This window comes from Passer domesticus, chromosome 17 (assembly GCF_036417665.1).
Source record: "Passer domesticus isolate bPasDom1 chromosome 17, bPasDom1.hap1, whole genome shotgun sequence".
Classification (NCBI taxonomy): domain Eukaryota; kingdom Metazoa; phylum Chordata; class Aves; order Passeriformes; family Passeridae; genus Passer; species Passer domesticus.
This window is the reverse complement of record NC_087490.1, coordinates 8,644,118-8,664,543: the sequence shown is the minus strand read 5'-3', so window position 1 is coordinate 8,664,543 and position 20,426 is coordinate 8,644,118. Positions and strand designations below refer to the sequence as shown.

At 41.0% G+C, this 20,426-nt stretch overlaps 1 protein-coding gene across 3 annotated transcripts in view; it reads left to right on the top strand.

Moving 5' to 3' along the window:
- Positions 1-20,426, top strand: part of ZNRF3 (zinc and ring finger 3) — a 66,378-nt gene that overhangs the window by 14,706 nt on the left and 31,246 nt on the right. The window contains exon 1 of one of the 3 annotated variants that reach the window (XM_064392045.1): positions 1,389-1,413. The exons of the other annotated variants lie outside the window; for them this stretch is intronic. The gene's annotated coding sequence lies outside the window, so the exon portion shown is untranslated. Of the gene's footprint in view, positions 1-1,388; positions 1,414-20,426 lie in introns of those variants that run through there. 3 annotated transcript variants of the gene reach the window in all.

The window sequence follows — 20,426 nt, the reverse complement described above, 5'->3', positions numbered from 1 at the left end:
GCAGCCATCTGAATCATATATATTGGGGATGCTTTTTATCCAGTTTCAGATTTTCACAGAATCATTTGACAGGTAACTTTTCAACTTGCATTCAAATAAGTTTTTATAAGTTGTAACCTCTCTCATTTTTTAACCCTTGCTCTGGTTTTCCAGCTTGTGTACTGAGACAGGTCTTGTAGAAAACTGTGATCATGAAATTAAAACTTTATCACATGAAATGCTCACAGTAAGTCATAATTTTACAGGTTCTCTTCAGTTCTGACTGTTCTTAACTTTGAAACCATAGTTTTGAAACCACAGAGAGGTTGGAAGAGATAGCTCATGGGCTGGGCATTAAAGATTCCTAAAAGTTTTAGGAGAAGAACTCAAGACTCTTCCTCCATTCAGCAAAATCAGGTCTGAGGCAAAAGCTCTTGGCTGTATTGCATTGCCTTGCACACCCAAAGTATGTGTATTTAACACACACACCAGTTTTTATTGCTTGTGTTTTCCACACGTGCACCCCTGACTTTCCTCATGGCAATCCTGTCCTGCTCTCAGAGCTTTGGGACTACCTTGAAATAACTGCTGAGAAGAAGGGAGAAGAGAAACTTCAATGGCAGCAGACAGAAGGCAATGTGGGAACACAGTTATTTACTGTGGCAAATCCCAAATCCTTATTGCCAAAACTGTCATAATGGGGGTGCTGCTGCTGTGGCAGTGCTGCAGCAAACACTGTTTGTTTTATCCTTCAGAGGAAGGGACTTACCTTTATATACCTGCAGCACTCTCCAAAGGAAGCCCTTCTCCACTCTGCAGATACAGGATAACATTTGACAAAGCAGTGAGGAGTTGAATCTATCCGAGGTTTCGTTCTCTGTATTGGTAACTGAGGTGCAGTTATTTGAAATATCAGCTAGGTGTGTGTGAAGAAAAAAAAATATTTTGGAACTAAAATGTCCAAACTGAAAATGCAGCAATATATTACCCTGTGTTGTAATCTTGATTAAGGTTTTGGCAGTATATCTACCATGTTTTGAGTGTTTTAAATACAGGTGTACTTTAGTAAAGAAGATGCAGCTGAAGTTTGAGTGTAGCGTTATACAAATGTAAGTCAGACAAGCTGCAATATAAAAAATAAAGTATAGAATAAAAACATTAGAAAAATGGCATGGACAGCCTCACTGTAAGCAAGACTCTTGTTTTTAATTAGTAGTCAATCTCTGTTTTTTAATAACCAAGCAAAAAGAATCTTTGATACAGTAAATCCCAATGTTTTTTGCAGATTCTGTAATTGAAATATATGAGTACATATGCTTGAGTGTATATGCTGATGTCAGACAAAATGAAGTGGCTTGTTTGAGATCAAAGTTCACCCATCTTCTGTTAATGTAAAGATGAGTGCCTTTCCCTGGATCTCTGTGTTGGTGGAAGGTGGGTTATAAGTGTTTGTATACAATTGTGAGCCATCTGGGCCTGAAACAAAATTGGGACTCTGGGGAACAGGGGGGAGAGGTGGGCAGTGGCACACTCATTGTGTGCTCTGAGTGGTAGGGAAATAACTGCAGAGTGTGGAAACTCAGACTGCATGAGGAACTTTGGAACCAAAGTAATTAAATTGGTCCCATTTTTATTTTAATAACAGAACATTTAGTGTCTACCTTTGCAGTTGTCTCTCAGCATAAAGCCAGCCAGGCTATTTTCATATTTTCTGCAAAGACTTATTTGAGGTTTCATTTGTTAGGAAGCCTGTGCTCCAGCTTGTCACTACTGTGAGAATGGGTGGGAGGCCAAGGGAAGCATTTAGTTTACTGGAGTTTGCTGGATTTGTGGGATCCTTTGGCCTGACTTCAGAAGGTATTTAGATAGTTATAGCTGACTTGACATTACTGAAGAGAAATGATGTCTTCTGGCTGTTTAAACAAATTCATAATGTGTTATGGAAAGTATCTTGGTGATATTAGGAAAAAATTCTGTACTTTGAGGATGGTGAGGCACTGGCACAGGTTGCCCAGAGAAGCTGTGTATTCCCCATCCAGGCTGGATGGGGCTTGGAACAACTTGGTCTAGTGGAAAATGTCCCAACCATGGCAGGGGATTGGAATCAGATGAGCTTTAAATTCCCTTCCAAGCCAAACCATTCTGTGATTCTATGGCACTCACAAATTGATTTTATGAGTCCTAATTTTTCTGACCTCTTTCTCGCCTCCAAAACAAGAGGAAGGGGAAATGGGAAGGTGACCATTGACATGTCACTTGTTAGTTAAATCATGAACACATCAGACTGAACGTTTAGGCTTCTGGTAAATTTTTTATTTTCTTTATACAGAAAACCCTTGCTGAGGGCAGGGATATTGGGTACTTAAGAGTTAAATAATCTTGCTTTGGAAGCAGCTGAACAGTTTACACTCCTTGCTGGGCTGTACAAAAATACTTTTCCTTTGAAGTGCTAGGAGGAGCGGCTGAGGGTAAAACCTGGAATGGGGTTGTAGCTGGCAGTTTGCAGTGGGCTCAGCTTGGAGCAGGCAGCTGCCTGCAACTGCACTGTGAGATGGCAGAGAAGGTCAGCCTTTCTTTCAGTCTTGCCATCACTGTCTCATTGCAAGAAATACAGATTATTGTATGTCTTGCAGATTATTTCACATCACATTGCAAGAAATACAGATAAAAAAATATCCTTTCCTATAAAGGCATAAGAAATACAGGGGTCCTGTTGGAAGTTCCTTGACTGCTTCTGACGTGATCTGGTAGTGAGTGCACCCTGCTGCTGTCTGGGATGGGAAGGATTCACTTTTGCTGAGTGGTGTAAAACAGGTCAAACTCTTGTCTGAAAGAGCTTTCCAAAGCTGGCCAGAACCTGTGAAATCTCAGCCTGATGTTCCACTCAGCCAAGCTGAGCTCTCAGTGTAGCAAGAGCTGGCAGGAGAATGACAGTAGTGGCACTTGCCCCAAATGGAGGAAACTAAGCCATGATGTTTGCAAGAAAAGCCACGGGTTAATGGCACTGTACAGTGGGAAGCTGTGTATCCTGTGCTGTCAGAAGTGTGCATGGCACTGCTGGGTGCTCTTCTGGAGAGCAAACCTTGCCATGGGCAAAACCTGATGCTCACTGGGTCTGATGCATGTGGTGTCTCCTGCCAGGACCAGCAGTGGAACTAGACAGACTGAAGTTGCTCCCTGGTTTTCTAGGGCAACACTCTGTCTCTTGGATTAATAATCTCTTGCCAGACATTTTTTTGGGAGATGCCATTACATAAAACTGAAGAAAACAAATTTCCTTCCAGCAATGCCATTAAAGAGACAATCAAAAGCAATTTCCCCAACAGCTAATGAGGGGTAACATTAAGATACCTGGCTATAGCTGTTGAAGAGACTATGATGGTAGTGCTGCAGGTCAGATATCCAAATTTCCAGTTAGAGTTATTTATAATAATAATAATGGTAGTGTCCTTTCATCTTTACTCATTTCAGAATCAGACACTTGGCTGTTGGTAGGATCTCTGTGTTTCTTTCCCCGCTGCTCTGCCACTCAGTCTTTAGCTTTCTATCTCTGCTTTTTTTTTTTTTTTCTTTTTGAACAAAACAGTGTCAAGAATTCAGTTGCTAAAACAGGCAGCATTTTCCTCTAGGGTTTCTGCAGTTGCTTTGCCTGCCTGAAAGACTAACCATAAGCTGTCAGGGTCATGTATTCTTTAAGAGGAGCGAGCTGCAGGCGCTGGCAGGAGGGCACAGGCAGGCTGCCCACATGTTGCTGCAGTGGCTGTGTGTGCTGTGTGTCTGCTGCTCCGGGATCACAGGGCACACATGCCTGCTCAGTGTGTTCACAAAGCTGCTCTTGGACAGGAATGGGTGCTGCTGCCTTTTCCAAAACTGTGCAGGCAAAGCAGATATTATCAGGGCTGGCCCTGGGGCATAAAATAGAAAGATCAAAGGAAGTGGCAGCAGCACACAGAGGCTCTTCAAAGCCTGAGTAAGGGAGGATTGATAGAGAAAAGGAGAATGCTCTTGCTGATGTAATCACAGCCTGTGAGACAGGTTGGTTTTTTTTTTTTTCTTAATTTAAACAAAGGCACAAAGACAGTCCTTGTTTGTTTAGAGAGGTGAAGCATGTGCCACAGAGATAGAGCAGGGATACCTCAGTATATAGAAGGTTTTCAAGAATACTGTGCAGCTCAAACATTTTGAAGGGTCTGCAAAGTTGCAGTTTTTCTTATTTTACTTCGCACAACTTCTGCATGTGGTATTCTCTCACTTGTGGTGTCCATGTGGAATGAAGTAGGAAAATGGCAAAGAAAGGAATGCTTTTTTTCAGGCTGGCGTCCTTATTAAAATGGAAGCTTTTTTTTTTTCTCTTGAGAATGCCAGTTAAAATTTTCTGGGATTTGTATGAAAAGAAGTTAAGCACAGGCAAGGTGGAGTTGGAGGGGAAGTGATAAACCAGATCCATTGTCAAGAAGCACAGGCTTGTTCAGGCACAAGCTGTGAAATGGAAAGAAACAGTTGTTCTCCCCCTTTATCTGTGGAAAGGGGGAAGAAGAGGTGGGACTCTCCTGGAACAGATGTGCAGGGAGAGGGAGTTTTCAACCTTCTCTGTTACAGACCTCACTTTATATGCTACAGCTGCAGAAGTGTTTCTGGACCCTCATTTTGCTCATAAAGGTCCCACCTTCATAATTCAAAGGAAACCTTGTGAAATTGTGACCTAGAGCATGGTAGTCCAGCTTTTCCACCCAAAGCTGTGCCTGTGTGGTGTAGGGCAAATGACCTGAGCTAGCACAGTCTGATACCCAAAAGTTACATGAAAGCATGACTCAAAGCCTGAGTAACTACACCAGAAAGGAAATGCATTTCAATTAACACAGTTGCATTGATTTTACACATTTGGAGCAAGACCAAGCTCTTCTGCTTAGATGGTGAGCAAAGCCTGCATGCATCTCTTGGTATAGACTGGAGGTCCATGGGTGGCAGAGCCTGTCCCTCTGTAAGTCTTTGGGAAGCTGTTAACTCCAAAACTTAAAATCAGCTTCACCATTTTGCATTGTTTCACTTATTGATTGTTTTAGAAGAAAGACTTAATAGGATTAACTCAGTCCCAAAATGTTTTCCAGGATGCCAGAGATCAAAGTGGTTGTTTCTGCTGGCAAAATCTGCAGCTTTCCTTCCCCTGTAGGTCTGAGACCATTTGCAGTGCAGTTCAGATTAGTACACAACATTGTGGTTCTCTGAAGTCGAAAATCTATCATGAGGGAAAAGTGGCTGCCTATATTGTTAACTTTAAAGCTTTCTTCTTGGGTCAAAGCTGCATTTATAGTCTGCTGAATCAGTTTATTACCTTAACAAGGCAAGCAGTAAGGTCCCTGCTGAAAAAGGGATTCATCCTCTTTGTTGTGGAGTATGTGGGATGATGCTGGCATTCTTGTGTTGCCTCATGTGGAAATTTCTAAAATTTGCTGGTCAGCATCAAAACTTTTTCTCTTCACCCTCTTGCAGTCTCTTCTGCAATGCTGCTTCTACAGATGTGTGTGATTTGATACTTGACACTAATAGAAAGCGCTTCAATACGCTTAAAATACTCTGATTTTGGTTTCTACTTAGCAAACCTTCAGGCACCAGGAAATTTGCACATCTTACAGAGCTTTGAGATGGGCTCTGACATGTACTTGTGTTAGTGCTGCAGGCGCTTTCCCCTCACCATACACAGAGGCTAGAGAAAAATTCTGGGATGGGAATCCTAGCAGTTACCATGGCTTTCTGCTTTAAAATACATTCTTTTTGGAAATCCCACCCAGATATGTGAAGGACAGATTGTTCCAGTCTGTTGTAGAGAACAGTTAATAAAGCAGAGGTTTCTGTGCCCATAGAATAGGGTAAATTGATGGGTTCTGCCGTAGTATGGCATCCCCATTCTTTGCTTCTAGTGAGCAACAGAATGAAAAAAAGAGGTTTTAGCTGATTTCCTGTATGCTCTGCTGAGTTTGTGCAGCCACTTCTGCCAGTGGTTATCTGTGGCCTTTCGATTCATGCAGCCAAGTGAATTAACACAACTGCCATGCTGAGTTAACCAAAAAAGTTCCTCTGCTCCAGTGACTCTGGCAGAAACCAGTAGCAGATATTTGTGAAGGAATGCAAGATTAGAGCAAGCATATGGTGAGAATTCTGCAGGACATGCTTCCAGCTCTGCTAGCTTGTGGCTTAGGTCTTCCCATAAGGATCGAGTTCTACAGGAGAGCCCTTGATGGGTTTTTCTTTCATATTTTTTTCCAGTCTGTTACTTCATGTGTTGTCTAAATTTGAGAGCACGCAGGGAAGATCTGTTTTGGTTTTGGGGTTCATGCACACTGTGACACTCTACTTTGTCTTTGAAGAGCAGTGGGGTCCATGTTGCAGGAGGTGTAGAACAGCAGTTTTATTGGCGTGTCTGACAGGTACCAACTTAAATTGCCCACTAACAGGATTGGAGTGAACACAACTAAATCTCCAGAATTTTTATCATTTTCTTACTGTTCAGTGTGAATTTCTTTTTGAGCTGCAGGGGAAAAAAACGTTGCCAGGAAGTAATTGTTCTTTCTGTCTCTTCCTAATTCTGTGCAGCAGCTGCCTTGTCTTTAGCTGCTATTAATGGTCAGAGCTTTGTGAACAAAGGAGCGTCAGGCTGATGTAACTTCTTCCTCTGTTAGACATTCCCTCTGAAGCCATCTTTTGTCTTGATGGCCCTATTGTAACCATTCATATACTGATGAATGAACAGGAAGCTGATGATGATAGTGAGCAGATGAGTTTGATCATGAACAGGTTTTACTCAGACTCCAGCCTGAGGGAGTATATATAGGAACAGGGCTGTAGCACTGTCAGCTACAATGTCTGATTTGTTCATTCAGGTTTTCTTTTGTGTAAGAAACTAGAAAAGGTTGTTAATCTAAGAGGAAATGTGCTAACTTTTTATCTAGAGAACAACAGCATTACAGGTAAAAATACAGTAATTCTGTCTGTGGCCTCGTCATACAAAGAGAAGTTTACTTGAATGGCTGTATTTTTTGGGGGGAATTGTGATTTCTTGAACTGGAATGACTGTTTCAAGACTGATGGTAGATACTTTGCTACTTGAAAGAGGCTGCATGTTGTGTGACAGTCAGTGAAGCATCCTAACCATGGCTTTTCAAGCACAGATGTTCTTCTCACGTGGCCTTTGGTGATTGTGATATATATTAACTTTCTATAGATAGATAAACTATTCTCAAAATGCCTGATGGAATGGACTCTTACATTTATTTTTAAAAATGAACACCAGTTCAGTGTTATTTAAATACTACAGACAAAATTAGAGGCTCCCCAGCAGTGGAGGGCAAAGATGTGCCTGTGAGTGTGCCTGTCCTTTCCTGTTTGTTTTCGTGATTCAGCAGAGATTCCATTGACTTTGTTTTTATTTTTGTGTCTGTCACATTTTCTGCGTTCCCATTGTTTGTATCTGGTTGAATGTGCCTTTTATGGACCTTGGTTACAGGGATTCTCCCAAGTCACAGCTGTATGTACAGCAGGTTATCAGTGCTGATCTTGGTTAATTGTAATAGGAGCTGGAGGCATGCACCGGGAAGAACAAAGAAGCATCATAAAAATCTTCTCAAAATTGTGGCTAAGGTATCTTTTCCTTCTTAAGAATAAAGTGTATTCTGAAAACCTTATCCTTGCACTAAAAAATTAATGGGATGTTGCAATTAGTAGGAAAGGCAAGAGAGCAGATTATGAGAGAGCAAAGCAGAAGACTTGGTGAGCACCACTGGGCTCCAAGAGCTTGAATGCTGCATGTAAAAGTGCAGTGCATCATAAAAGTGGAAGGAGAGAGTAGATAATGGAGCAGATAGATCACAAGCTATGGATCATCCGAGTCCTGTAACAGTGTGACATTCATTGAAAAAGACCTGAATTTTACATTTGGAAAAGAGGCTGTTGACAAGAGACTTTGAGTAGAGTCTGATGCCAAGACAATGATTAAGGAACAATTATTGGTTGTTCCTTGCAATACGATTATCAGAGCATTCTCAGTGAAATTCACAAAACAGCTTTACACTAAAGCAAAAGAAAATACACTTTAAAAACAGTAGGTTGTGTTTCTTGCTGGAGGATGGTGTAAAAGCCATAAGTATGTGTGTCATTCCAAAGGAATTAGGTAAAAACATGGAACATAGATGCATTGCTTACTTAAACACAGTATTCTGGGTGAAATCTCAGCTCTGGAGGTCTTAATCACCCATAGCCATAATGAAGAGGCTGTATCTAAAGCATAATCATTCCTTACTTTTTCTGCTTTTCATATTCTCTGAATTTCTGCAGTTAGCAGCTGTTGGGGATAGGTTACTGTGCTGGTTGGATTTTTGGTCACACCCTGCATGGCTGCTTTTGACTTGCCCAACACTGCACAGGAATCCTGTGGCAGAGGAAGCAATCCCGTCTGTTGGGAAGCATTCAGCTGCTTTAACCACAACACTGTATTTTCTTTTCTCATAGTGTCTTACCTCATTCCCTGCACTGTCCAAACTTCCTGACATGTGAGGGGAATGTCCTGCAGACAGCACTCATCCACCCCTCACTGCTGTGTTTTTGGAGGGCAGTTTGCAGCATTAATTTCCCAATCAGTGAGGCACAGCTCGGTGTTGATGTGTGCCAGCAGGAGACACACAGCACTACACCAAATAGGCTCGACTGGATTTTTTAGCATGGCTTGTGTGCCAGGGCTGGAGGAGCTGGATGAGAAAAAAGGGGGCTAGCATGGGCTGGGAGTGAATTAGTGAAGGGCTGGTCAGGAAGAGAGGAGAATTGAGGCAATAGATTAGTGACCATATGAAGGAGGAATCATCTGGAAAGAGGTGGGAAAAGGGGGAACAACTTCTGATGTATCCTGAAATACAGCACAAGCATCAGAAATTTAAGGCTGAATTGGGGTCATGATTTTAATTATTTTAATTATGGTAAAAATCTAATTTTAAAAACTTCTGGTACCTGGTTTTTCCACCCATACATAGGGTACTATAATATGATAAGTATGTAGATTAATTTCTCAGTATGTAGATTAATATTTCTCCTCAAAACAGGAAACCTGTTTTGGTTTCCTGTTCTGTAAAGCAGTTCACTTTCTGTAGTTTTTTATCCAAAGTGGAATTGAATTTTGCTCTTAGATCAGTAATAAACCCCTTGTAATGAAAAGGGAGTCCATCAGGTCTCCAGAATTCCAGAAACTTCCATTATTGTTCATTTGACTTTAAATAACATTAATTGAATCCTCCAGGCACCAAGTGCTAAGTTCCTGCAAGTGCCTTTGATAAATGAAAAAGAGCAAAAAAAAGATAATTAGTTGAGTGCAGAATAGTTCTGATTCTGGTTCAAGATGTCAAAGCATGGGCTGTTAGCAGGGAGTGAAACTGGCCATCAAGTCAGCTTTTGATCTGACCAAGTGCTATGAATTGTGCACTGGGCTGAGTTGTGGAGCCTGTGTTACATTTAAGTTGGTTATTTCCTGTGCAAAATAAACCAAATTAGGCCTGGAAGAGGGAGGATGAATTTCACAGTGTGTGTGAAATGTTTGCAGAGACTAGTCCAGCAATGTGCTACGTTAGAATTAAGCATAGCTTTTTATTTTCAAGTCATTCTCTCTAGTTCAGAGCATTCTTCAGTGGTGACTCAGGGTAGAGCTAATCTCACTCAAAATGGTTGCCAGTTGCCACTTGGAACAATAGGAGCGAAGCCACAGGCTGCCATCAGGTGGTAGTTTTTAAGAAAGGCGATTTTTCCCCAGTGGATTTGAGTGCTTTCTGTCTGGTAACATCAAAGATTGCAATTTCACTGAATTCTTGCAAAGGAAAGTGTTGAAGCAGTGCATTACTCATTGCTTTGCCTGAAATAGAAAACCCAGTGCAGCAGGTATTTTTCTTTTATGGAAAAACCCAAATATTATGTTTTCAGGAACAACTCTTGGCACCTGATTTACACACTGGGCTGTACTTCTTTTAAAGTGCTCAGTTCCTCTCTGGGCAGGGGCATCTCACCTTCCAGGAAAGGAGATTGTGTTCTGTTGTTACATCCTGTTCTTGAGCCTCGTCTGGTGTAGCCACAGAAGAGACTTTGGCTTCACCTTATTTCCACAGGATATAGGTCAGAGAGATTGTGCTGACTGGAGATGACAAAGAAGTGCACATAGAACTAGGTGGGATGTTTGAATTTTGCCAGAAAATGTGCAGAGCACGAAGGATGCTGTGGAAGTAATTTCTTGAGAACTTGATGCTGGAGAAAGGAGAGGCAGTTTGGAAGCAAACAGTCCCTGTTTGGAGACCTCTGCTTTTCCCTTTTGGGTCCTTTCCCTCTAAAAGTTACCTAGCACCTTAAAATGTTTTCACGTGGGCGGAAGTCATAAATTGATACAGTCCATTGAAGTAATCTAGATTATCAGATGAAAGGAAGGTCAAATTATGAGTTTTAAAGAGGAAAGCTTGGAGCACAAATTGGGGAAACAGGGATATGAGAATGCATGTGACAGCTGGAGTTGGAAACAGAAGTTCTGTAAACTTTACTGGTTTGTGTATTGGTCCAGAATGGCTTATAAAAGGTAAAGAATCTGACTGAAAGGAAAACTTTGAGGAACAATTTAAGATGAACACTACCTTCAGATCGTAAACTGTCACAAAGATTTTCTTGGAACATTTTTTGGTTGTTGCAGTGTAAGCTAAAGTTAAATGTAGAGACCAGGAGAGTGCTTTGTAATTTATGACAGAGTTCAACACAAGAATGTGATAGTTATCCTCAAGTTTAGATATCTTAAAGGTTAAGCTTCACAGAAATATGTTCAAAGGTAAGAAGTAAGGGGAGGTGTCCAAAATAGTCTAACTAATAGCAGCACAACAAAGAAGTAAAGAAGACCCATAATAGCATAGGTGATTCCAATATTTTTCTTCCTCTAATGTCTTGAGAGAGATGTGTGAAGGGATTTGCAGTGGACTGGGTGAGAACTGGGTGATTTATGGCAGAGGAATGAGGAAAGACTAAACAGAGCATGGCACAGGTACTTCCATATCAAGACAGAAGAATAAATACGATTCCTTAGAAATAATGCAGTGTGGGAGGGAGAGTGTGGAGAAGAGTGGGTGCTGGAAAGTCTGGTCTGGGCAGTGGGAGCAGGCACTGCTGGAATCCCACCTCTGCTGGGCCTGTGCCCCGGGGCGTGCTGGAGCTCTGGGAACTGCGAGATCCTTATTCCACCACTGATCCTTATTCCACCACTGGGAGATCCTTATTCCACCATCTCTGAGATTGTGGTTTGTGTGTCTCCATCACATCGCTTTGAAAGACAGAAAATCAGTGTTCTGTTTTAGGCTGTTCCATTTTCATCAGATTAAAAAGCTTTAAATAGCATCTTGTGCAGCCCAGGCTGAAGGGACTTTCCTATTGGCCAGAGATTGTATGGTTCATAGAATCTTGAAAGAGTGTGTATGTAAATATTCAAAAATCAGTTCCCATACTAAACTGAGGAACAGTTGATCTTTAGGCTGTGAACCATTACATTTCAGCCTTGAGAAAACTTCTTTTTCATGCTGACTAAAGCTGACTGTATCTGTTTTTTCCTTCCCTAATGGCACTTCCAGACTGACTTGCAGTCAAGGGTAGCAATCAAGAATTTTCTAAATATTAAAACCTTTTTTCCTGACAGCTTTTTTGTATTGCAACCAAGGGGATTTGTTCAGACCATGTAGCTTTGGTGCCATTTGAATTAGCACTCAGGCTCCACTGTGCTGACAGCAACTGAAACTTCATGCTCCAAAACACACGCTCAAGAAGTGTGTCTGTTCATCCTTAGCAGATGCCAGCTGCTTCCCTCCTTTGTTTGTTTTGGGGAAGATACTGGCCATGACGTGGGAGGTAAATATAATGAAATTATTTATATCCTACCATTACTTGATAATTCAACAACTGTATTTTTAAGCTCTATCAGCTAATTAAGAGAAAATTACAACAAAGTACCGGTTCTATCAGGGAAAAATGAGTTTTATAAAATAGAGTAGTTCCTAGCTTTTGAGAACTACAGTGTTAAAATTTTAACTATTTCTTGGATTTTTAATTTTTTTGTTTATAATGGAGCAATTTTGATACTTCTCTGTGTTCAGATTTTAATTCATCTGTTAGATTTCACTGCTTGCATTTGCAGCTGCTTTTCCTGTATTTGAGGGCTAGGGGCTTAATTTTTACACTTGGTCATCATGTGTGTGTTTAATAAAAATGCCTCAAAAAGTTATGAGGATTCTGAAAAGCGGAGTCTGGGATTGCTCTTATGTTGCCTTCTAATTTTTATGCAAATATTGCAGGTAGCTAGGAGTCTGTTATTTGTTATTCCACAGTTTCTCCTAGAAAAATAACACACATTTTGTTGAGTAGTGTTTGCAGGCGGTGTTCGTTGTGTGACTGCCTCCCAGGCTCCTGCCGTGAAGATGTATTTATGTTTTCTGTGAGCAGTAATGAAACTACAGCTGGCTGTGCATTACCTGCTGTACCTTTTCCATCCCTTTCTAAGCATAGTCACTGAGACAAAATTTTAATTTTGAACTGAGTAGAAAGCTGATCCTTGCTGCTGCCTTCTGCCTACTGCAGCACATTTTACACCATGTATCTCGATGAGTTGAAACAGCAGTTCAAGTATCTCGAGTGCAAAAATGGGTGGAGAGAAGGATTAAAATATCCCAACCCTTCCCTTTTGTGCTTCCCCTGAAGCAAAGTGCAAAGCTGCCCACTTTATATTGCCAGCTCCAGCTTTATCCTCCATCTCTGAATTTCGCTGCAGCCCCGGGGGAAGCTGCACCTCTGTGGCTCTCCCACAGCTGCTGGACTTTGATGAGGACATGCCTTCGCTCTTTCCACTGGCCTCCCTTGGCAACCAGCCCTTTGAAGATGACCTCTTGCTGTTTGCCTGTTGTCTCTCTTGTGTTGGATTATAGATGAGAGGTTGGCGTGAGGGGAAGGGGGATGGAATGGAGTGTTGTGCATTTTAAGCCTCATTTCTTTCTGCATTCTCACCTTTTTTTTTTTTTTTTCCCCTCTGTGGCTTTTACCTCTCTATATAGATAAAATGTTGTCATGCATATGGAAAATGGTTTCTGGCACAAATAGAGAGTTCCTGCTTGGCATGTGTATATAGGACAAAGGAAGTTTGGTTGGTATTGTGGTAAGGACTCTGTGTTCTTCTGTAACAATCTGCTCACATTAGTTCCCTTCCCCCACCCCTCTTTTTAAGTACAATATTGTTCTTAGTTATAGTGCAGCCTTTCTCTGTGTGCATGTTCTCTGTTCCTCTTCCCTCCCTCTTGCCCCAGTGGATGCTTCCTCTTGGAGGCAGGACAGTATAATCACCTTGTTAATGAAGGCTCTGGTGGGAGATGGAAAGGGATGCACTAGAGCTCTGGGTCACATTTTGCATGGACACTACTTCTGGAAATCCAAACAATGAGACTTCACTAAAAACTGAGAGTATCCTTCATGAGAGTCTTATAGAGACAGTAGCTGTAGAGTAAGAGGTATGGTGTTATAGGGGATCAAACACATCCAATTTTCACTATGGTGAAAGGTGAACAGGTGAGGTTATTTAGGACAGAGGATTGTAAGTAACAGTGTTTATATACTTTTACAAATTTCACCATCTTCTTTTTCAAATTTTATCAGTGGTGAAATTATATTCATCAAAGTGTGGCAAGGAGAGCAGAATGGTAGTTGACGCTGATGTGGAATATTGATGAATAAAGGCAGGAGTAATATATGTTTGAGGGTATTTTACAGCAAACATGAAGAAAATAATCTGGATGTACCTGTGTATGCAGCTGGAATGCCTCAGTGCAGCATTCCACCCAAAATTAGAAGAATAGGGTGTGGGGGGTATCTGTGATCTCCACATGTAATTAGTATATCCTTATACTGCTGTTTAATTGGATCTTCACTTTCTAACCCAAATGCCACAGAAATAATTTGTGTTATTTTTAACTCCTCTTTCTCTCCTTCCCTACCCTTCTGTCTAGCAAAGTCCCCCACAAACCTGAATGCAAGAAAACCAGCTCTGCTTGTTAGTGGCTTATTGCAAAATACACAAAATAATATCTTCTCTTGCCAGAGGTCACCTCTTACTACATCAAGGACTGCCTGGAAAGCCAGGATCTAGACCAGTTCAGGTGTCAGAAAAATGAACTGTAGTGAGTTTGGACATCTCAAATCAGTGTGCACAAAGAACAGTCACTGCTGGTCTGGAGTCTCACAGTACTGTGAATTTTGGGGTTAGCATCAGATCTGTCATCTGTTAAACTTCCTTGCTAAAATTCAATTGGCAAATAAATAGTTCTGAGACTTTTCAGAGCTGTGTGTGTGTTGTCTTCTGATTCCTTCCTAAAAGTTTTGGAATTTTCATCACAGCCAAATTTTCTAAATGTGCAGCTTGTGTGCTTTTGGTGAGAGAATTCAAAGGGAAAATTTCTTTTAGAGTTCCTTATATGAACAGCTTCTATCAGCTGGGATAGCTTGTTTGTTTGGGGCTTAATGTTTTGTTTGGTTTTGTTGTTGTTTGGGTTTTGTTGTTGAATAGTTATTTTCATTCTCTCTGGGCCCCAAACACTCCCTAAGGTTGAACAAATCCCATTATGTTGTACAGTCTTTGTCAGGGTGTCTTCATACTTCCTACTCCATTTTCTCCTAGAAAACTTAGTTACAAAGTATTGGTAACTCCATATCAAGCCTTCAGCTGAAGCCAAGGAGATTATATAGCAGTGGCCTAATATTTTCAGTTATAAGTCCCTGCTTGAGTGCTATGGGACAAATGCAGTTTTTCATGAGATGTAACATAATCCTGCTTTTCCCAGCCAGTTATGATTATGTTTAAAGTTTTGTTAATTAGTGTGTTTTGGGGGTCTGGCTTGTTTGTTATAGAGCCAGAAATTCTTTTGATTTATCATGTAGCTACTGGCCTTCTGCTGAAAATAATTTATGAAGGTATCATTTTATTCCAAATTTTCTCTCTAGTTTCTCCTGTGCTTAGTGACATTATGCCTTCACTTTCCACCAGTTTAAAGAGGAGGGGGAAAAGCACAATTGTAAACATGACTTTGTTCTCCTTTGGAGTCTGTCAATACTGTGGTAGGTAGAAGAACTCGGTGTAATCAAAGCACTTAAATTCCTGAGAGAAGAAATCTTCCTTCAAATTGTCTACAGTATGTACATCTTTTCATGGGAGTTTTGCTTTTTGAGATGCTTTAAAGGAAGGAGACACCAGTTCTCTGTTTGAATGGACCAGGAGCTTTCTTTGCAAAGTGTTTGGAATAATTATTAGTGTCCAGCTGCCTTGTTGCAATAGATTGCTCAGCTGCATGGCTTGCACAGTACAATCCCTGCTTGTGCAGCAAATCTGCTGCAAATGTGCTGAGTTTAGGTTTGTAAACATGTTACTGTGCACATGCTGTGGTAACTGTAGTGTCTCTGAGCTGGGACAATCCCAGCAGGAGGATGCCTGGGAATGTCTTTCAGGCAGTTCTCCTCTCCTGAGGGATTTGAAGCTGGACCATGGCACAGGTGAATTGAGTTTGCTGATGAACTAGATCAGTGCTAAGATCTGGTTTCCTAGTTAACAAAACCTCCTTTGGCTGCTCTTCAAAACTTACTGCTCCTTTTGACAGGATCTGGTGGACTTTGTGTAGCACTGGCCAGTCTGCATTGTAGAATTTGCCTGGCCTCTCCTGCATGGTGGATGTGTTCAACTGAGTGTCTCTGGTTTTACATTCAATTACAGCATAGACTGGATTTCTCATCATCCCTTTTGGCACACTTCCTGGAGTAAGTGGACTGTGAGAGGATTTCAGGAATGCCTGATGCTCTTGCTGTAGAGAAAGTTGAGTGGAAGCCACTTGTGGGTTCAGTGCTGACCACTGGGTTGGACAGCATGGTCACAACTGATAGCCAAGAAAAGCGCCCTGCTGAAATGCTCAGGTCCTATCATGTTACATTTTGTGGCAGTTTGGTTTTTTGCAGGATGTTCTTCTTTAAAACACAAAAAAATATGCCTGAAAGGGAAAAGAAACCTATTCTAATGGAGTTTTCTACTTATGCTGGGGAATAAACATTCTCTCTGCATGGCAAAGCTGCAGAGTGATGGGGAAATGCTTCTGGCTTTCACCTTTTGTAAAAAGGCTGCTGTGTTCCAGCTGCAGCCAGCATAAAAAACCTCGTGTTTTATCATGAGGCTGCAGAAACAACAGCAATGCCTAACTTTTCTTAAAAAAACCCTACTCTTTAGTTCTTAAAAAATTCCTCCCCCTCTTTGTACAGTTTTGGATTGCTTATGTGTAATGGCACATTCTACTGAAGCCTTTTTCAAACAGCATGACACAGTGGAGTTAAGGCCTGAGCCTTTTCTTTCTGGTGAAGTCTTAGTAATGCTGGGTTGGAATGTTGCAGTCAAGAACCTTTAATCAGCTTTTGGTAACAGCTTGCTGTGCCAGTACAGAAGAGTAAGTGGAGATATGTTTCCCAGATCTATCTTCTTGGATTTTGCAGAGGAGTGTGGCATTCTTCTCCTGGCATCAGTGGTCATCCCCCAGTCTCTAGGACCTGTGAAAAATAATAGAAATTGATGTTGCAATTACAGCAGCCAGCTCTAATTAGATATCTGGAGACATCCTCTGATTCCTTGGACGCCTTATGCCAGGTTTGCATGGATGGTTCCTAGCTCCATCCTCCTCACAGCTGTTGGTTGCTTGCTTTGTTACTGCTTTGTGCCAACCCCATTCAACAGCAGGCATTTCTTGTTTGCAATTCTTCTTGTTGTTAATATACGTGTCAGTCTTGACGTCTCTTCCCAGTTTGAACTCCTAATGGTTTCCTAATTCTCTGCATCTCCAAGGAATATTTCTGTATTTGTGAGTGTGCCTCTTTCCCCCTATGTCTATTCCATCCAACTTCTAGCACCAAAATACTGGATTGTCTCTGAATCAGACACTGCATCCTTAAGTACTTTATGGTGAATTAAGTTATTTGTTCAAAATCTGTTTGGTGACTTACTGCATTTTGGATAAAGCATGTACACTCAGTTCACTTTTTGTGTTTAATTAGGCTGGTTTGACAAGGGAGATGCTTACTACAGAACTCCCAGCAGAGGTGTGCTAATGGTTTTTCTGCTCCCTGTAAAACACGTTGTTTGGTTGGCTTATTTCACTTGAGCCTTGATACACTTCAGACTTTGGATCCTTCCTTTAGAAGGAGCTTCCCTGGGAAAAGGGATTGGAGGAAGGAAACAAGACCTGGAGCTTGGAAGTGGTGTCAGGACACTGAGGGGCTGGGTAACCAAAGTGTCTGAAGTCTGAACTGAGTTCTCAGGATATGCTTCCATGCACCTGGGGTGAGCCAGGAAAGGAACTCTTCCTTTCACTTACCAGAGGCTACACCTGGTTTGGGAGAAAGCTTTCCCTGATGATAGAGTTCCTATTCAGGTTGACTCGTTTTTTATGTTTTCTTTTGAGCACTGCAAAACCTCATAAATTTTATTTCAAAAGCCTGTCTAGTGAAGGAATGTGAATTCATGTGGACAGAGATGAATCCATGCCAAGTGCATTCCAGGTGGGAAAGCTATATGGAGTGTCTGTTGTTTCAGGCTGTACAGCAATAAAGAGTTCCAGTCTTCACAAAAAGAATAAATAGTTCTACTCCTTTTTAGAGGCTTGTGCACTGTAGTGGTTTGAATTTGCTTTTTACTGTGACAGTTTGAAACTACTGATAATTTTCCACCTCACAGCAAATAATTAGTTTTATTGTTGCCATTGTAGGTTGTCCATCATCTCTTTTGTTTAGTGTGTTTAAAGTAAAATATGTCTGGGATTGAGAAACACCCTGGATCCTCCCTGGGCCTGATTAATATTTTCATTTAGGCTTACTTTATTGTGTTCTGTGATTCAGTGATTAATTCACTTGTGTTGTGACGGGAAACCATGAGAACATGGCATACACTTGCACTGGATGAGTCGTGTCATAAGCACCATCAGCCCCAGTGAATGGTGTTTCATTCCATGCGGGCACCTAATCAGAAGTAACACCAGTGTTTCAGGCTTGAATTCTTAAATTCACATGGTCTTGTTGCTCTTTTAGTTGATATCTCTGGTTTGGAGAATTACAGTATATTTTATCTGTCATGATCTACAGAGATCACTACAATGTAAGCTTGTGGCATCCAAGCAGAATCTACCAACTGCTTGTGGCTTGGAGTGGTGGAGTGCTTTTCTGGACAGAAAGGTTTCTGTCATTGAAGCCCACGTCTTATTGGCCTTGGTGCTGATTCTGGGTTTTTTCTGTGTCTTTAATACGTGTTTGTAAAAGGAAGAGAAGAAGCTCTTTCAGCTTCAGGGTTATACTGATTTCCAGGGACAGAACTGCAGGGTGTGCTTGGTGAGTCTGATCCGGAGGGTCATTCACACTTGGAAGCTGGTACAGAATAACAGGAATCCTGAGGAAAGTGGCAGTGGAAAGAATTTTCTGTTCTTTTGGCCTTCTACCTTCTTTAGTCCTTTTTCCCTGGACTAAAGTGGGTAGAGCTGTTATTTATTCTGTGGTTGGGAAAAAAAGAGCAAAGCTTTTCTATACACGAGGCAGTGTGTAGAAAGATCCTGAACTGTTCATACAACATTTTGTAATACTATAATGCCTTATCCTGGCAGACATAAAAAAAGGGCAAAAAGGGTGAAAGTTCTCTTTTAATCATCAGGACTTTTTAGGTGATAGAGTTACAGAGCAAAGTATTCTTCATCTGTTGGTTTAATGTTTGTCTGCCCTGTAACACTAACCCACATAAAATTGCTGCGGCTCTTTATAAAGTTATTTTAGACCCTCAGCAATGTATACAGATTTTGTAACCTTGGATAAAAGCACCTGAGTCGTGGTTTCAGTTTTAACCTTTCAGGCATGTGCAGAGTGCCCCAGCACATTTCAAGGATTTTGAACTAGAAACTTCTTAGATATGGGTTATGGTTTCAAAGCTCGATTGATACACCCTGTGTCAAGGGAATTACATCAAGGAAATGGTTCTCTGTTTCTTTAGATGCTTAATATTGATTAAAGCTTTGTGTTTGTTTAAAGGATCCCATGGACTATTTGTGGGGTTGATTATGTTGGTATATCTGCCCTGGCAGTTTAGGAGAGAGCACTTTGCCTGACTCCATCCTTGTTTTTATGTCTGTGCTGAAGAGTTTATCCATCAGATACTGAGATTATGGAGTGGTTCATCTTCCAGTGGTAGTACTTCCCCCAAGCTTTTAGCACTAAGTTAAATTGCTCATCCATGTGAGATGGTAGGCAGCTCAGCAGTGTGTGATACTAACTCATTTAGGAAAAAAAATAAAGGAGAAAGGCTAAATTAAGAGCCTACCTAGTACAGTGTGGTTTGTTTTTTTTCTTGGAGTGGATTGGTGATGAATCTTGAAAAATAACAAGTGGTCGGAAAATCCCTGTATTGTGTCAGTTCACTGTCATGTTTCCCATATTTTACAGTAATCAGCCAAGTTACTCAGAAAGTTAGGGCCCCACAAGATAATATAAATAGCACTCCATGTATTGTATCACATGCAAAATGGAAGTCAGGGTACAAGACATGGGAGAAAAGGAGAAAAGGACAAAACGACAAGCTGGTGATGCAGAAGTGATGGTAGGATTAGGGGCCATTACATGGTGCTACTTTGCATGGATTAGTGAGGGGTATATATATGTAAATTATTGAGCAGTATAATCTCCTCCTATTATAATCAGCTACCAGAAAGCAGAGTTGTCATAGTGTTGGTATCAGTTTGTGGATTTCTTCAGCTAGTTGGATAAAATTAAGATTTAAGGAAAGACACTAAACTGGATGAAGTACAGACTTCTTTTGCAAAGACCTCTGAATATATGTTAAAGTCTGGGAAACAGGCAGGGGTCTGTGAAAAATCCAAGGAAAAAGAGAACCAGGAGAAGACAGTATACAGTACAAGAAGTGAGATGTATGACATTCTATTTTATACACAAAGATATTATCCTAAGGACAGCAAATTTGGGAAAGACAAATGATGTGTAGGAAGCTCCTTGCCATAATAAAATTAGAGTAACTGCTCTAATTTGAGTAACTACATGAAGTGTTGGAAGGAGGAGGAACAGATTAAATATTTGAAATTAAAACAAAGACATATTGTTGCCTAGAGTAAGAAACATGAATGTCTGAAAGGAGACTGAAGTTTCTCACTTCATGATAGCCTTACCCCCCACATCATTTGGGTTCAGAAAACAATAGAGAGTGCTTCACAATGGTTAGGAAGTTTCTTGTATCTTACTTTGGCTTACATGACAGGCTTGTCTCAAATGATGACAGCATGTTAATACTGTGCAATTATTTAAAAAAAAAAGTGATAATGGCTCTGAAACATGGGGTC